Raw genomic sequence first — 18,847 nt, forward strand, 5'->3', positions numbered from 1 at the left:
TGGTTTTTCTCTTAAGACTTCAGATAAGGATATCTTACATTATCCCTTATGCCTGGTACGTAGCATGAGATCATAAGTAAATCTGTTTTAATTTTATGTGAAGTGGGGTTGGTGAGGAAGTGAGAGCAGCAGACAACTTCTACAAGGTGCAAGAATCAAAATTGATAACACTTGTGCTCCTCAAAGACAAAAGGCTTGCTTACAATCCACATTTTCATGTGAATAAAGGCACTTCTGGGTTTTTGTGATGGCCAAAAATCTTTAATTTACTTTAGGAACCAATGTTCAGTTGGGATAGTCAAGCTGGCTAAAATTTAGCGAAGAAGCTTCATTGAAAGTCACGTGTGTGATAAGTATATCTGGTAATAACAGACCTTTATCTGAGCATCAAGCTTTACAAATTTTACAAAGCATTTTCATAAGAATTTCCAAATTTGTGCCTATTAAGACACCACGAGGTGGAGAATAGAAATTTTACTGATGAATTTTATTATTTTATTGATAAATTCCATTGCAGTTACGTAAATTAAGTCACACTATGACAGAAACCAAGAAGCCTGGAGAAAGAGAAGAATGGCCACTTTCTATATTCCACAACTTTCTTTCCTTTTCCAGCCTTCCCAAACTGGAATTGTCTTTGTTTTGTTTTGTTTTTTCTTTGATTGCAACTTATGCCCCAGCAGGGTCCATACTAAACCACTGAATGCTTTTGAGCCCTCATCACCCTATGGGCAGTGTCTGTCCAGCTGGAAATGCAGAAGAAAGAGGTGAGCAGCAGGTGTAATTTTGCTAGTTTAGAAACCTGCTTCCAAAATGACATTACAGATAATAGTCTCTATAAGAGCTGCGAATTGAAAACTCATTTGCATATTTTGGCACATTTATGTAAGCCCAAGAAATAGAGATGGGAGTCTTTGTTTATAGTTGCAGGGCTACCAACCAACTGAACCAACTGTGGGCTTTTTTTTTTTTTTAATTCCATAGATATTTAGTGAGCACCTACTATATGCTAGACATTGTGCTAGGTGCCAAGGACATAGAGATGAACAAGATTTCCTTCTTGCTCTCCAGGAGCTAACAGTGTATTAGACAAGACAGACAAACAAGCAGATAACAAATTACCAGGTAATGCATGCTTTTTTTTTTTTTTGAAGGTGTAATACTGCTAAGAGTCTTTCCAGAGGAGAAAACTAAACCAAGTACTGGACTCTTCTGAGCACAGGGCATTGTGCTGTGGGACTGGACAGTTTGCACACCCGTGAAGCCAATCCTGCCAAGAGAGATCCTGTGAGCCGCATAGAAGTACAAACACAAGTGGGGACAATAAATTGGTGCAGGAGACTGTCAGAGACCTAGGAATGGGCAGACACGCCAGACAGAGAAGCCATGACATAGGGAAAAAGTAGAGTGAAGAGGTCAGTGGCCACTGCAGAGGAAGTACTGGGAACAAGGACAAGCTGAGGCATAGGAATCAGAGTGACTTGATGATCCTCCGTAGATTACCACATGGCCAGAAGTCATGATGGTTGTTTGTAGAATAGCAGCAAACTTTTTCTACAGCCTGAGGCCCAGCTGCACAGCCACGAAGAGGCTTTGCTCTTAATTTCTCCATTCCATTCAACTCCCAAAACCTTAGATAAGAACGAACAAGCAAATAAAAAAAAAACAAACATTTCCTCTAACTCTTGCAAACTGGACAGAACTAATCCAAATATCCAGAAGTGTTTTACATACTTATAAAACATCACACTTTATGCAAGAGAGACTTGCAGCTGAAAGACTCCACTAGCAGCCAAAACAAAGACAAAATTAGTCCTGCAGGTGGGTGAGGATGTAGGCATAGGCTACTTTTTTACATCATTGTCTACACCTTTCAGAGACTCCCCCAAAAGAACGATCATTGTGCCTGCAAACCCCTGCCTGCTTCTCAGACACTGTCTCTGCTAAAACAAAAAGCACAGACCACCTGATAATTGCAGGGCAGTAACTCAAGGATTGGCTAAACCCACCTTCTGTTATTCCACATTGAGCTCTTCATGCTAAGCCTTTGGGCCAATCAACTCATTAACATGCCATCAATAATTACAGATTAAACATTAGCAGTTCCCCCGCTCCTGGTAACCTTAACATTCTGGTTATCTATGAAGATAATTAACCTTGTTATAAAAAAGTGCCCTAGGATGCTTTCCTCAACACAGTAGACAATTACCCCTGTTAATCACCTTTTTCTTTTATTCTAGTATTAGTGTTCAGGTTAGTTTCCTGAAAGAATAGTAATAGCTGTTCCCTATGAGTCTCTCCCCATTCTCCCTTATGATAGTCATTATCATCCCCAGCATGCTTCCAAGAAGTTTCTTTATTCTTGGCTGCTTATTGTCAGTCAATTCCAGAGACCTCCCTCCTAGGCAGCAACCTGCTCACAAGCCTGTAAGGCATATCAGATGTGCCTCTCCAGGTTCCTGATGAGAAAAGAAGGAAAGTGAACTGGCCAAATCTTGGAACAAGGTGAGCTCCCTTTCTTTTGCATCTGACCCACCCAAATACACCCCAAACACAATATGATTTTGCTCAGTAATTTCCTCCGTGACATTTGCTCAGTGCCCATATGTGCTGGTCCTCTGCGGAACCCTGGGCATTCAAACATGAAGAAGAGGAAAGAAGACGACAGGAAGTTTGCTAGCCAGGGCTGGTTTAGCTAACCATGCTGCTGAAAGTGATTCTTTTGTCCATTTCCCCTGGGGAAATATGGACTAGACACTTGTGTCAGACCCTTTAAGGACTGCTTAAATCCCACTTTTTCCACCAGCATCCCTCTAACCCACCACCAGGGGAATTGAGCTCTCCTTCAGTGAAGAGACTGTGCTGCTCTAAGAGCCTATTGGTCCTCTGCCCTTCATTAGAATTACTGTGTGCTGTAAGAACATTTCTTCCCCAATCCTGTGTCCCTTACAACAGTATCTGGTGGTACTTAATGGTGGCATTGGTGGATGGCACTTAATCAGTGCTCTTTGAATTAAATATAGTCAAGAAGTATGAGGCACCTAATAAGTCAAGGGGGGGATTGCCATTATACTAGTATATGATCATTCTGTAACCAAACAATGAGACAACATTCTGAAACAACAGCCAAAGTAATTTTCCCTAAGAGCTTTCAGGGTCTGTGCATGTCCTAGGACAGGCCAAGTGTGTCCCCCTTGTTCTCCCTGACTCTTCTAAGCAGAGTCATGCTCCTCTTCTCAAATTTGGATGATCTCATCAAGAACTACCACATCTCTTTTGTCCTCTAAGCCCCTCAGTAGGCCAGAAAGATAGACCTGGAAAGGATGCTTATCCCAAGTTCCCTAAGGTCAGACAGAGGAAGTGACTGCCCAGATCCAAGAGTTAATAAGAGGTACAGCCTGGACACAAACTCCATTCTCAGGTTGGTGTTCTTACCATTGAACTACACATTGTTACCATCATAATAATTATAGAAAGCCAAAAATTAATAGAGCTACAATTAAAAAATGGGCTTGGTTTTACCTTCAAATATTTTTTCAGGGGTAACTGCCCTAATGCAGTTGATTTGTATAAATCTAAACTGGGCTGTGTATTTGTTAATAATCTGTAATAAACAGACACAGTTGCAACACCATGCAAAGAACACAGGTGAGGAAGGATTTACTGAGGCTCATTTGCATTCAGCGATCAAAATAAGATATGAAAAGCACCTCATGGGAGAAATCAAAACTTTTGAACAGATATTGCACAGGTCAGTGATTCTCAATAATGCTAGAGACCCCACTGCCTGCCTGTACCTGCGACTATTCTTCACACACACTTATATTTAGTTGGAGAAGATACACTGATGGGTAAGTAGAAGCAAATTATAACTGACACACAATATCAGTTGAGGTTTATGCTCCAACAGCTTGAGGACATTTTGTGGCTAAGTTTCTTTTATTGATCATGTCAAAGCTTCCATCTATTTCAGCTTAGAGGAACTTTGGTGCTCAGTTTTATTATAAGCAAAAATAATTAGAACTGGACATGCAAACAGATAATCTTTTACATTTTCAATTAAGTTAGCAAATATCATTTGTATATGTTTATCATAATCTGAGACCAGGTAGATACTAGAGCAATCTTTCAGTCAGCATTTAATCATTTCTTTCCCACTGGAATGTGTTGAGATTGGGGTGCATTCATCACTGTTTGTGTGTTATGGTCTCATTCTCTATCCAGTTTAGAGGACTACCATCCACGCGGGAATTGATAAGACAGTGGTGGGCTAGAATAAGTGGCCCTACCATATGTCTGTTGGGCGGGGAAGACCTTTTCCCTACTTTCCATTCTGATGGCTCCTTCAGTGGGATACCCCTGGACGCTCTGCACCCCTCCCTGGTGTGAGAGAACCAAAGTGACTTCTCTAATGGGCTATTTTGGAAGTGGGGCCAAGACCTGTGCACCTGTCCACTTCCTCCCCTTTCAAGCCTGCTCTTGGCTCAGTGTAAACCTAGCAATCAAGGCCTTGGGCACGGGAGAGGCCTCTAAAGGTCCAGCACGCTGGTGGCCGGATAAATAAGTCAACACAATCCTGGGTTAAGTGTTAGGGAGTCCACTTCCCTAGAGACATAAGCCACACTCTCCAGAGAGGTTAGTGACACAACCACAGAACACAGCAGGTGGGGCAGCTGGCTTCCTCATCAGACCCAAGCTCCTCAAGATGTTGGCCTCACTCTCCATCCTCCAGCACCAATCATGGGGCCTGCCTCACAGCGGGCACCCATTGTGCATTTAGTGAATTACTGTAAAAGTCAGGGCAAGAACGTAGCTGTCCTGATTTTTAACCTCATACACGCTGCTGCTATTGTGGTTACCAAGATACACACTCCAGCGTGTCAGCTACCATATACATGCCAGCTGTGGCACACAACCACACGCAGGCTTTGGTTTGTCCCACTCTCTAGTAGAGGACATTTTGTGACTGGATGGGTCTGACTTTCCCACAAGGCTTTTTCCCCCCTCAAGGGATCTTGCATTTACCAAGCCTTCCCTGTTCATCACTTACCACTGAGGTAACAAACCTCAAGCCATTTCTCTGTTACTTGTGCAAATACAGCCTCTCTGTCCCTTTCCTCCTGTCTGGTCTCCAGCTCTCTCCCATTTGCCATAGGAAAATCTCTCTTCTTCCTTCTTTCTCCTTCATCAACTCTGGCATGAGCCCTAAACCACTTTCTCAGACTGACAGACCTAAGTATAGTGATAATGAAAACTCAAGTGAAAGGCAGAGGAAGGCTCTCATTTTGCAGTGAAATTAGCATTACAAAGAACCTTGAAGTTCTTGAAAATACCTATAAATTACTTTGAGAAATTCTGCAAAAGTGCTTTATCAATACCTTCATCTTATGTTTTCTTTAAGTACCCATGTGCCACCTTAAACTCAAACAAAAATACCACCTCATATTTTAAATGACTCAAGTGTGTTTTACTGTTTTTAACATAAATACACTATGCTTCAATTATATGACAGAGCCCAGAGATTTTAGAGACATGGGCTGGGGCTTTGCTTACCATTCCAAGCATTATCCAATAAGCCTGCTCTGAGCCCCAAAGACCAGCTCACAGGTCTTTGTGATCTTAGAGAATCCCTCCAGGAGCTCTGTGACAGAGTGGAAAATGGAAGTAAATGAACAATATTGACCCACTTTTCAAAAAAATTGTTATTTATTAAACTCAATCAAACAATATTTACCAGCGTGGTGTGGAATATACATCTCAGAGGACTGCTACCTTTGCAATTGAGGCACTGTGTTTCACTCTGATCTGGGGTTTCACAGTCTTCCTGTTTGACTTGGGGCCCAGGGCACATTTGCCAGGCCCTCTGCATGGCTGTTCTCCCATCTCCCTAGTCTGAGGAGCTGTACAGTGAACCTGTACCCTGGTGGCTATGCATGATGAGTCCCTTTGTTGTCAACATGCAACAGAGCTCAGGACATGCTGTGGGTTACAGAGCAGGGTGTACTAGGAAAGCTGACAAAGTAAAGGACAGCAGCAGAAGGCATGTGGACCAATCTCTTACTTTGTTATGGGTGAGGACACCCTGCTAGATCTGGCATAGCTGCCTGTTTCCTTTTAAAGGTCACACTTGAGAGCATGCATTGGGGGTAGGGGAGACTGGATTGCATGGGTGCTCAACTTTCTGGCTTTTATATGCCACTGAATTTTGATATTTATAGGAGCTACCTAAGAAAGCTTACTCTCTAATGTGCCTGTGAATCCTAGGGACCATAGGAAGTTGGATTCAGAAGCAGACCCCCCTACCTGAAAGAGGAAACCTATGCCAAGTCCCATCAGACGCTGAATTTGGGTGCAACTCCTCCTGCTGGGAGAAGTGGAAGCCTCTGATCCCAAAGAATTAATTGTTCAGGCAATCCAGAATGGATTCCAGGGATATTTTTAGGCAATCCTGCTTGTTGTACCCGAGTGGGACACTGAAAGTAATAAAAAATCTGTCTGCAGAGTCTTTTTTGGTTGTTGCAGCGTGAAGAACCATAAGTAGCAAAGTCTCCCACAACACCCGGTACATGCTGGTTCCTGCATGGGAACCAGCACAAGCACTGGAAGCTTTTGAAGATGGTGGAGCTGCAGATCAGCCTGAAGAACTATGACCTTCACAAGGACAAATGCACTGTCAAGCTTAAGTCCACTCTCCAGCCCAAGTTCTCTGTATGTGTTCTGGGGGCCCAGCAGCACTGTGATGAGGCCAAGGCCGTGGACATCTCCCACATGGACATCGAGAGGCTGAAGAAACTCAACAAGAATAAGAAACTGGTCAAGAAGCTGGCCAAGAAGTATGATGCCTTTTTGGCTTCAGAGTCTCTGATCAAGCAGATCCCATAAATCCTGGGCTTAGGCCTGAATAAGGCAGGCAAGCTCCCTTCCTTGTTGACCCACAATGAGAACATGGTGGCCAAAGTCAATGAGGTGAAATCCGCAATCAAGTTCCAGGTGAAGAGGGTCCTGTGTCTGGCAATTGCTGTTGGCCATGTGAAGATGACAGATGATGAGCTGTGTACAACATACACTTAACTGTCAATTTCCTGGTGTCATTGCTCAAAAAGAACTGACAGAATGTTAGGGCTTTGTACATCAAGAGCATCATGGGCAAGCCCCAGCACCTGTACTAAGACCCAGCTTAATAAACCATACTACTATTATTACAAAAAATCTGTCTGCCGATAAATCTAATTGTTTGCCAGGTCCTGTGACTACTCTGTTTTTAAAGTCGCCTTCCTCTCCATCTCCCTGGCCACTCCCCACTGGCCTCTCTCACATGTTCATGATCCCTTGTTTGGCCTATTGCACTCTCCCCTAACTCTTCTTCCTGCCTCCAATCATTCCTAAAGACAATCTATCTTGCATACCACAGCAAGCTTAATACTCCTAAAATACAAGCCTGACCTTGTTACTTGTATCAGCCAGGATAGGTTAGGCCAGTGATTGGCAAACTGCGGCTCACAAGCTACATGCGGCTCTTTGTCCCCTTGAGTGTGGCTCTTCCACAAAATACCACGTGCAGGCGTGCATGTACAATGTGATTGAAACTTTGTGGCCCATGCGCAGAAGTCAGTATTTTGTGGAAGAGCCACACTCAAGGGGCCAAAGAGCCACATGTGGCTCGCGAGCCGCAGTTTGCCGACCACTGGGTTAGGCTATGCTACAACAACAGAGAAACCCAACATTCCTGGGACTTAAACAGCAAAGGCTTATTTCTCACTCTCACTACAAGTCCATCTTTGGCACCTGAGGATTCAGCTTTATATCATTATTTTATCCACTTTGAGACCCAGGGTGATGAACCAGCCAAAGCTGTAGAAGAGAGGAGAGTCTATGGTCTCACATTGATGATTAAGTGCTTGCCTGGAGGTGGCAAAAGCTCATAGCTCATTAGGCAGAACTGATCTCATGGCCCCACCCACAGGTGGCCAGGACCTGTGATCCTATAATGTATTCAGAAGGTGTGGACCCAGAAATATTCAGTGAATAGCATTAAGGACTATTATATTGCTCTTTTGCTTAAAAATCAAGCAAGAAAATAAACTGATAATTTCTCCTGTTTTTCAGAATAAAGTAAAACTGTCTTACACTAAAAGACCTTCCATCTTCTCATTTAACTTCAAGTTACCAAATCAGCAATATTTTCCACTTTCTACATCACATTTCCAAAAGAATAAACTAATTGCATTTAACTATACAAATGGTCCTCATGCATTGCTGCCCCACCCCTCACACCTTTGGTCCTGCTGTTTTTCTCATCAACTTCTAGCCATTTCCCAGGCCAGATTCAGATGACATCCCTTCCATAAAGCCTCCTCCCACTCCCCAAGTCAGAAACAACCTCTTTTCTACATGATATCTTTATAAGGACCCAACTTGTGCCTCTTTGTGGTACTTAACACAATTTCTCTTCGTTCATAATGAAGAATATTTATAATTTAGTCATAAAGCGAAAAAAAATACTTAAGAGGTCAGTTAGTTCTTAGATCTTCCACACACCATTGCCAAGTCTTTTGCCATCTGTTTAAAAATCCACAGTTTGGGGGAACTCATACCTCCCAGGTAAACCATTCTCCCCTTCCAAACTTGAACAGCTCTGATTATTTAAACAGCAACAACAAGAAGACATTTTAAAGCACTTCAGCATATGATGTTAGTACCTGCCTGCCCTGTTTCCAAACAAGGAAACCAAGGCACCTTAAGAGAATGGGAAATTCTTCTTCTAAGAAACAAGGGAAGTTCTGGTTTAGTTCATCTCACTGTGCTGCTCAGAGGTTTCTCAGCTCTTTACTATGATGTGGATAATCTCCTAAGAGACTGAGAGGGATGGAAAGATACCAAGGCAACCACCCTGCATTGTTTACCAGAGAACTCAAGGGTGACTTTTGCACAGCTGTGCTGAATGTGAGTGTTTAGACAGAAGGCTGTGTGGTCCCAGACAGATGTGGCTGCACCGCAACTCACTGTCAGACTGTCAACCTGGACTGCTGGGGGAGGAGGGCCAGCAAGCAGAGGAAGCCTGCAAAAGACACTGCAAGTGAGCCCTGGCCTGGCGTCTTAGTTGGAGCATCGTCCCATGCACCAAAAGGTTGCGGGTTCGATTCCTGGTCGAGGAGCATATGAGGCAAACAATCGATGTTTCTTCTTCACATCAATGTTTCTCTCTCTGTTCTTCCTTTTAAAAATTATTAAAAACATATCCTCAGATAAGAACTTTAAAAAAAGACACTCGAAGCAAATATGAGGACAAGAGCCTAACTAGCATTCGGTATGGCCTGGCTTCTGGTGGCAAAAAATACCACCTCTATCTACAAAGCATTCTTAGAATTTTCTGGTGCCTTCTTCAGTTGTCCTGTGGAAAACACACCTTTTGAAAAACACAGTTCTCAAAAAGAGCGCAGATGGTGGAATCACTGCCTCTTACTCACTGTGTGGCCTTAAATAACTCACTTTACTTTCCTGGGTCCCATCTGTAAAATGAGGCAAGTAATACTTTGTCAGATTGTGATAAGAATCAAATAAACAAGAAGTGCCTTCCATGGCCTGGCTTGATAAATCGTAGTTCCTTTTGGTCCTGCTCTAGACTAGAGCACCCAGGCCCCTGACCAGTGGGACCTCACACTTTTGAGCCCTTAGGCTCAGGTGTTCTCCTCTCCAAAGTGCCTAGGAGACATGCCCACTCAGAGACATCTTCAGCTTCTAGGCCACCCTCTCTGAACCCAGAACTCCAGAATTCACTGCCCACATGGCCCTAAACCCACCTCTAGGACCTTGCTTCCCCAGGTCCGTCCGATGGAGGACAAACCCTGATGCTAGTATGGATAGCCCTGGGCCAAGGGGCAGCTGTGTGCAGGGTGCAGACATGAGCTGGGGTAGGGATTGATTGGGTGTGGATGGATCTTTGTCATGAGGCTGGAGTCACATGCATACATGTCAGTCACTTATAAGACATTAGCAAGCAGGAGTGGGAAAAAGAAAAGGCAAGCTACAAGCCAAGAGCTTCATTTTTTGTACACTAACCTTAGACTTCACAAATGTTAGGGTCAGGTGTTGTTCTCTCTCTCTCTTCCTTTTTTTTTTTTTTTTTTGTGTGTGTGTGTGTGTGTGTGTTATTGATTTCAGAGAGGAAGGGAGGGAAAGTGATAGAAATATCAACAATGCGAGAGAATCATTGATTGGCTGCCCCCCACTGGGGACTGAGCCCGAAACCCAGGCATGTGCCCTTAACTAGATGGAACCCTGAACCCCTCAGTCTGCAGGCTGACACTCTATCCACTAAACCAAACAAGCTAGGGCTCTCTTTCTCATTCTAATCTTAATCTAATCTGATCTTATCTAATGCATGATTCTAAAGCTACAGTAGTTCTTTCTTTCTTATGGCTGAATAATACTCTATTATAGGTATACACTACAATTTGTTTATTCATTTATCTATTGATGGACATTTGGTTTTTCTATATTTTGACTATTGTCAATAATGCAGCTATGGACATTGTTGTGCAAGTATCTGAGTCCCTGTATTCAACTCTCTTGGGTATATATGTAAGAGTGGAATTGTTGGATCATATGAATTCTGTTTAACTTGTTGAGAAACCATCAAACTGTTTTGCATGGTTGCTGCACCATTTTACATTTCCACCAGCTACATACGAGGATTCCATTTCTCCTCATCCTTGCCAACACTTGTATTTTTCATTTTTTAGAATGATAGCCATTATGGTGAGTGGGAAGTGGTATCACTTTGTATTTGCATTTTCCTATTTAGTAATATTGAGCATCTTCTCTTGTGTTTATTGGTTACTTGTATATCTTCTTTGGAGTAGGGTCAGGGTAGCTAATATTCTGGGGATAGTGAAAGGGAACTAAACTAAGAGTAGCTCAAAATTACTATCTCCCAGGGTACTTCTGGGTAGGATCCCTCATACTGCTCCTGGATCACCTTCTTGAAGCCAGGGTGGCAAGCCTCTATCAGCAGAATCACTCAGACAACTTCATGCCTTAGAGTTTGGGCCCATTACACACCACCCACTGAACACTCCTCCCCAACCCAACTCCTCCCAACACACTTAAACACATCCCATTCTCACTGTCAGCCCCAGGATTATGTTGCAGCATCTGAGACTTGGATTCCCTTTATGGAGCAGCCCCAACCCTTGATATATTATCTGAACCAGGCCCCAAGAAAACTACACCACAGAATGCCCACTACACATAAAGGCTGAATACCCAGGCTTAGGGATGCCAGGGGCAGCCACATCCCATCCAGGTGAGCTGCTCCAGACTCAGCTCTGCTCCCTTTAACCTCTCCACACATAACTTTCAGTATAAAGAAAGAAGTCATAGAGAGGAAAGAGCCAATACCCACTCTTCTATCCATTTGCCATATGAGGCTCTGAGGGTGAAGCACTTGCCCAAGGTCACAGCCCAACACAGGTCTAGAGCTTGAGTCCTCAACTTCCCATACACTGCTTCTCAAGCACAATAGGACAGAAAAAATGTTTAGACATTCTTATGCCAAGACCTCCAATTCAGGCCATGATCTGAGTTAAGATCAGTTTATTCTGTGCCTTGATTTTCTTACTACAAAATGAGATTGGTAACAACTGCCCTTCTTTCACCCTAGGAAAACTGATATGGAATAAAGTGTGCGTGTGTGTGTGTGTGTGTGTGTGTGTGTGCGCACGCTTTGCGCTCACTGGAAGGCAGTAGCTATATAAATATATGTGAGTTTGTACTTGCACTTTTTTTCTTCATGACCTAGTTGAGGTGGAGAAGCATTTTCGGACTAGGTGAAAATGGCACATACTAATTCTACCTGTTCCTTCCTGCACAGTCCAGTCTGATGTTCCCCAGTAAAATGAGTCCCTTTAACTCTAAGAAAGAAATAGATTTTGTTCTATTAGGAGCATTCAAACCACACTAGGTGTGAGCGCAAAGCTGTGGGTCAATACGTGGGACTGGGGCTATGTCAGTGAAAATGACAGCTGTGGGTGAAGCAATTTGGTGGACTGCCATGTGCCCCAGACTGGCACCCGGAGACCAGGGCTCAAGGACAGATGGGCCACTGAACAGCTGGAGTGGCACCTTGAACAAGTTCCTCACCTGCTCAGGGCATCAGTTTTTCCATCAGCAAAATGAAGGGGTTAGACTGGACTGGCCGATTCAATTAAAAACAAAACAAAACAAAACACCCCAGCAAGAATCTTTTTTAAAGATAAAATCTCATGCAGATCTCCAATGTATAAAAGCAGATAAAAATGGAACCACTCTGACTAAAGGGACCCTCCCCCAACCTCACCTGCAACTATTTGCTCTGCCTCCAGCTCACTGGAGTGAAACTCTCCTAATTAAAATATTGTATGGTTCTATGTTTTGAGAGCAACCAGTTAGATCTAGAAAGAAAAAAAAAAAAAAAACGGCTATCAGGGTAGTAGAAAGACAAGGACAGGTGCCTGGGGAGAAGGGAAGGAGTGGGTGGAGAGAGTGGGGAAGGTTTGGTCACTGAGTTTAGACAAGAGTCTGCTTTTTCATGTCAAATTCCCAGAGGAAACTGAGGCCAGACTGCTAAGATATAAACTTTGTAACTTTTTGAATCAGGACGTTTTGAAAAACATAATCAGGAAATGATTATAGAGTGCTTGGAGCTCTTCAGAGACAAGCCACATTTAAATGCAAGTTATTATTACCTCCATGGAGCTCTTTTTTGATTACCACTGTGCTTGAAAATGTGGGCAGACCACTTTTATTTTTCAAAACTCAGGTGTTTAAAATAATATTCACATGTACAATACCTATTCCTGCCCCTTATCAGCTAATTCTCAGCTTCCTTCTCGCTGAATAATTTGAATGTTCAAAGAGATATTTTGCTAGCTCTATCAGTAAAATTAGCAGTCCCTATTAAAGAGTCTGGCCCTTCCAGCTCACTCTCCTCCCATTATTTTGAAGGGCTGTTAAATTAACAGTGAAAACGATATTATATTTGGAATTTTAAATGTCAGTACCAAATATAATACAACAGAGGACCTTATCAAGAGACACTGAATAAATCAGGATATTTGGTTTCTTGATAAAGGGCCTGCTTTTTACTCTCAAAAGTCAACCCACAAAAATGCAGAATGTTCTCTCAGAACTAAGCACCTTGAGCACTCACCTTGTACTGGAAGAGTAGAGAATTCAAGAGTCAGAAAGTGTGGTTCCCGTGCTAGTTTTACTGTGCATGGATTGCTTGACCTGGGCAAATCATTTCACTGGCCATCAGTTTTCTCCTCTGTAAAATGGGTTGTCTCCCTGCCCTGTCTTCTTCACAAGGGATCCAAATGAAGTGATGCAGAAAGCCTGCCTAACCAGCATGAGTGGAGGCTAAGAGAACAGGCTCTGAATGAAATCCGACAGACCTGGTCCTGCTACTTCCTAGCTGTGAGACCTGAAATAAATTGCTGATCTGCTCTGAACCTCCTGTTCCTCATCAGAGAAACGAGGTGATTACTAGTATTTTTCTCATAGAGTTGTTCTGAGGATTTAAAGCCCAAAGCCTGGCCCATAGTAAAGGCTCATTCGGTGTTGGCACTTGAAGCTGTAACGCTCCATGTCCCCAGGGGGTCCTGTTATTTCTCCCTAGTTCTGCTTTCAGTGCACAACAGACCTAAAGATAACCATTCATGTATTGTCTCTGAACCACCTGGGCGCTTTTACTCGACCGAAAAGAAAAAGGAAATACACTGTGGCCCAGAATGGGGCTCCAGAGAAATCCAAAATGAGCTGTGGTCTAAAAGCGACTTCTCTCCAAGCCTATTTTTAACCAGCTGTGAACTTCTCCAATACGCAAAGAGTGATGCTGTGCTCCCTGAATAGCTCCTCTGACGAGCTGCTGCCCACTGCTGTTACTATGTGAATTTATGGAGTTCTGGTCTCACACTTCATTAAAGAAATATACGGCAGCGCTAAGACAGGGGAAGCAGACACCTATAACTCTTGTCCCAGTCTCCCAATTATAAATCTTTCTGCCTCATTCACCAAGAGGAGCAACTGAAGAGATGACATCACCTGCTCCTTTGTGGTGGGGTCTCATCTTTTAAACTGTTTGCAACAGGCGACTTTATTAAGATCTCACCAACAAAGGCCTGGCCCAAAGCACACTCCTAACTTTGTTAAGAATGCTTTCAGTTGCAAGTAACAGAAAATTTAACTACAATGACTTAAACAAATGGAAGTTTATTTTTCTCACGTAAAATATACAGAAGTAATTGTTGCTCATGTCATTAGTGGCTTGATAAAGTCACTACAGTTCTATTAAGTTGAAATTGCCTGGGCTTTTTCCTCATGGTTACATACTGGCTGCTGAAGCTACAACCATCATACATGTAATCCAGTGAAAAGAACGAGGAAAGGAAAATGTTGGCATCTATGTGAAGGAATAAAAAAAATTTGGGGACCCCCTACAGCAATTTTACCCTTTAACCTTATTGGCTAGAACTGGGTAAAATGGCCACCGTTGTTTGAAGGTGATTAGGAATAAAAGGTTTGGAAATGAAAGTTGAATCACCTGCCACAGTTCCTATCCTGCCATAGGTGTGCAATACAAAGAAACAAAAGTGAATGACTGAATAATGACTAAAGAAAGAAAGGAAAAAATGATTGACACAGAGGCCTACTTTTAGACTGACACAACTTGCCTGTCATTATTTCTAATTCCCTATCCAGGTGTCACACATTCCCATCCCCTTGCCGGCCACCTAAATAGTCCCATAGAACAATTTTTCCTGTTATTTTTAACTTCCTACTCACTTGTCTGTTTTATTGACTACTGTTAATGCCCTTAGTGGCAAAGTGTGTGTCTTATTAACCACTGTTACAGTGCCTAGAATATACTAGCTAATCTAATTGTTGCTAGTTTGTTGAATATGCTCTCATGAAAAATTCTAATAAAGTCTCTCAAATGTATGTAAAGCCTTTCAAATCTCTTTATTGAGTTGGTCTATAAAAAAATAGAACAAAGGTGATATAGTCAATTAAGCATGAGAGTCTAATTGTGTGATTTCCCTTATAAATCAAAGAATTCGCAGAAATTATTTTTATCCTGTTAGTCTAAAATACTGCATACTTAATTGTAGCATTAAATCTGTGGGTCCTTCTGAAGACTTTGACCTAAGTAATGAATGATGTATCAAAACCAGAGAAGTGTGTTAAAAAAAATTCAAAAGAAGAGCACTATGATTAAGGTGTTAGAGAGAGTAGGATACCTAGCAAGGGATGCCTAAACTGGCTATTGACCGACCTCCCTTCTTGCCTTGGGATGGCCCTGGATGTCTTCTCCTCAATTTCTAACTGACTCTATCCTTCAGTCCCCACTTTAGTAAGCTTCTTTATTGTGTTGGGTTTTGGAAGATAAGTAGAGTTTGAATATGCACACGTGTGATAAGATCAGCATGAGAAAGGGCATGATAGCAGGAAAGCATAGAATCAGAGTAGGTGCCTGGGATTAGAGAAGATAGGATTAGATAGAGTGCTGAAAGAGGAGGTAGTGCTGGGGAATCCGGTAGGGGTCAGATCATAATTAACAAGGGTCTTAAATGTGCAACTAAAAAAGTCAGATACAAGAGGGAGCCATTTGTGTGTGTGTGTGTGTGTGTGTGTGTGTGTGTGTGTGTGTGTGTGTGTGTGATCATATAGACCAGGCTGTAGTTTTGTAAAATTTTCACCTAGTAATAGATGTGTGTATGAAATGGAGAGTTGAAGAGATCAAAGCTTGAGAGATCAGTTAAAAGCTCATTGCTATAGCTAAAAAAAAGAGAAGAAGCAGATCTGAACTAAGCCAGTGGTAGCATGAGTGTGGCTGGAGATTATATTGTGACGTTAAAGTGAGATATGTAACTGGTCACTCCACCGGGCATACAAACCAGACCAGCTGAAGTACTGGCCAAGGAGAGAAAAATTCAGAAAGACTAGTTAAAGAGAAATATAATAAGTCTCAATTATGGCTTCAAGATCATCCTGAAGAAGAGCTGACTGCTTGAAATTTATCTCCCCTCATAAAAAGAAAAACAAAACAAAACTGAGAGCATCTATTTCTTACAAAGATTATATCTTATTGTAGTATGGGAAGAAGATAATAAAGACAAAGAACAGATATGCAGGGAGTGCATAGTAGATGTCTAATACAGTCCACCCCTTGTACCAGGACAGATCCCCTTGGACTTACATGTTTCTTGTTTCAGTTTTATGTAGATTCTGGTGAACTACATAGGTTCAAATTGACAATCTCTTGTTCACACTGAACACTACCTATCTCCTATCCCAGGGCTTTCTTATTAACACTGCTGCAGGACCAGGTCAGTATACAAAAATATGCATGCACAGGCTAGAAGTGCAGGGGATTAAACATTCTGTAGAGTAATCTTCTAACCAATGGGCAACATAAGCCGGGAAATGAACTCCTCTTTTCTCCCCCCCCCACCCCACCCCATGAATGGATTAGCTTTAAACACAGTTTCTAAGGCTGCTTAGATGTGTGGTCCCACTTATTGAGTAATCAGTATCACTTAGTAATGACCAGCTCAGTAACCATTTTTATGTTTTCTGGAACGTTAACATGATGGTTGGAATTCTGGCCACCATCTTGGACCATGAATATTGGATTCGTGCCGAGGCAAGACTGAAGATGAAGGGCACCCACCTACAGCTTCAAGAGCAAGGCGCTTGTCCAGAGAAAGCAGCTACATTCCAACTCATGTGATTTTACTCTCTGCAGGGGCTGGCTCCAGATTTTGCAGCTATGTGCAAGAAGGTTGCTATCTGCCCAGCCAGTGTGGCTCAGTGATTGAGCATTGACCTATGCATCAGGAGGTCACGATTCAATTCCTGGTCAGGGCACATGCCCAGGTTGCAGGCTCAATCACCATCATTGTTGTTTCTATCTCTCTCTCCCTCTCCCTTCCTCTCTGAAATCAATAAAAATCTATTTTTTTAAAATAAAAAGAAGGCTGAATATCAGGAACAACTTCATACTTGTGTGCCACCGTAAGTCTTTCCAAATGTGTGTCTTCTTTCAGCATCATGAGTGCAATGTTTTCCTTCTTTTGCATAATAGAATTTTTTAAAAGAGCCCGTATTGGGGCTTTTTCTCATCTCCTAATGAGAAGTCACTCCGGGCTTGGTGTATGTCCATAGACAAGATAGAGGGTTTCTTGTAGGTTCTTCTGAGAGTCCTGTGTTTCTGTTAGAGCACGCCTCTAACAGCCTTTGCTGGAGAAGCTGTGTCTGTGTGGTGCATATACATCTCCCTGGCCAAATGCTGCTGTTGAGTCATTTCTCTAGGAGAGTCCTACTTTTGCCACCTCATCATATCCCCATGAGGAGGGGATGATTTTGTTGTTAATTTGACATTGTCTACACATTTGCACTGGCCAGAGTCTAAGCTACAGTTTTAAAAACTAGACATTTCCTCCACTTGTTAATGACTTAAAAGAGAAAGTTCCAGGGTGCCCAATAATTCATGGTGTGGCCAGAGCTCCTGGAGCAGATCACAGCTCCTTTTGGCTTGCTTTAAACTGCCTTTTAACTGTTATTCCCTGGGGCGTGGAGAGGTGGAAGGGATTGAGTTTAAAACCAATGCACCAACAGCCAAACAACCTCAAATTAAGTGTTCTTTCAGCAGCAGGAAGTAGAAAGAATATTACAATGACACAATTATATTTGTGCAAACAACTGGGTAAATTTTTACTCACCCACTTTGGGGAAAATCAGTAACAATGTTTTTTCCCAAGCCAGTTTCTTTCAGAGTCCCAGCCAGTTCTGTGCACGGCTTCCAAAAATGTTTATGTATGTGGATTTGGGATTATCCACTATTTTTATTGTTACTTATAGTGTTGCCACCCTTCCTCTGCCCTCTCATTGTGTGGAATGGTAACTCCCTACAATACTATTTCTCCCTCCCTTCCCTGCACGCCCACTGCATCTGATTCAGGCTGTCTCTGTGAACCAGAGTGAGGCCAGAATCAGGGAGGAGAGCCTGCAACTCTCTGGGATGTTAATCTGGACAAAGCACTCCCCACTTCCACTGTAAGGAAGGTTCACCTGCCTGTCACCTTCTCTGCTTTCAGTTCTTCCTCAGAGCAGCAGGAAAGAGAGAGGTCGTGGCCCTGCTCAGCTACATGGAACTAAATAGATCAGAAATGTCTTTGCAAGCTTAGGGGAGGCGAAAGAAAGGCAAGCTCCTTTCTCTGGAAGGATCCTACTAGGAAATGAAGCTTAACAGGGGAGTGTGGAGTAGTCATAAAGAGAGATAAAAGGTCAGATGGATTCGTCAGTTCTTCAGCGACATTTTTCATCTTTAGACCCGTGTCCCTCCAGTGGCGAATTAGCAGCTGTCCTTTTTTCTCCCCTTCATTTCTCTCTCTTCTTTTCCTGAAGCACATCTTAGAAAGAGAAAGCCTTTCTAATGAGGCAAGACGAGTGAGACAGTAGCCCCTAGCACCACTTTGAGTGCAGGCAGTTGAAAGCATCCCGGGCAGTCTGTGAACCCTACCTGCAGAGCCCATCTGCTCGCTTTATGAAACATTTGGCCTTTGCTCTGAAACTTTTAAAAAAATATATAAACAAGCATTCTCTTTATCAAAATTACATTCTCTCACAGAGGCAAGAGGTTGGGCTTTCTAAATATTCCTTGGCTCTGGGCAAAAGAAGAAAACGATATTTCCTGATTTACAGCATGCACTCCACCCTAGCATCTCATTCGTCTGTCTTTCACTTCTTGAATGTGAGACACGTCCAAGTTGCCAGAGGCTAGAAGTACAGAGAGGAGTTAGACACA

General features: G+C 42.7%; 1 pseudogene; it reads left to right on the forward strand.

Annotated features, from left to right (window-relative positions):
* The first annotated feature begins 727 nt into the window (after positions 1–727).
* Positions 728–7,172, forward strand: LOC132229594 (large ribosomal subunit protein uL1-like; annotated as a pseudogene).
* The last annotated feature ends 11,675 nt before the right edge of the window (positions 7,173–18,847 follow it).

This window comes from Myotis daubentonii, chromosome 3 (genome assembly GCF_963259705.1).
Source record: "Myotis daubentonii chromosome 3, mMyoDau2.1, whole genome shotgun sequence".
NCBI classification, from domain to species: Eukaryota; Metazoa; Chordata; class Mammalia; order Chiroptera; family Vespertilionidae; genus Myotis; species Myotis daubentonii.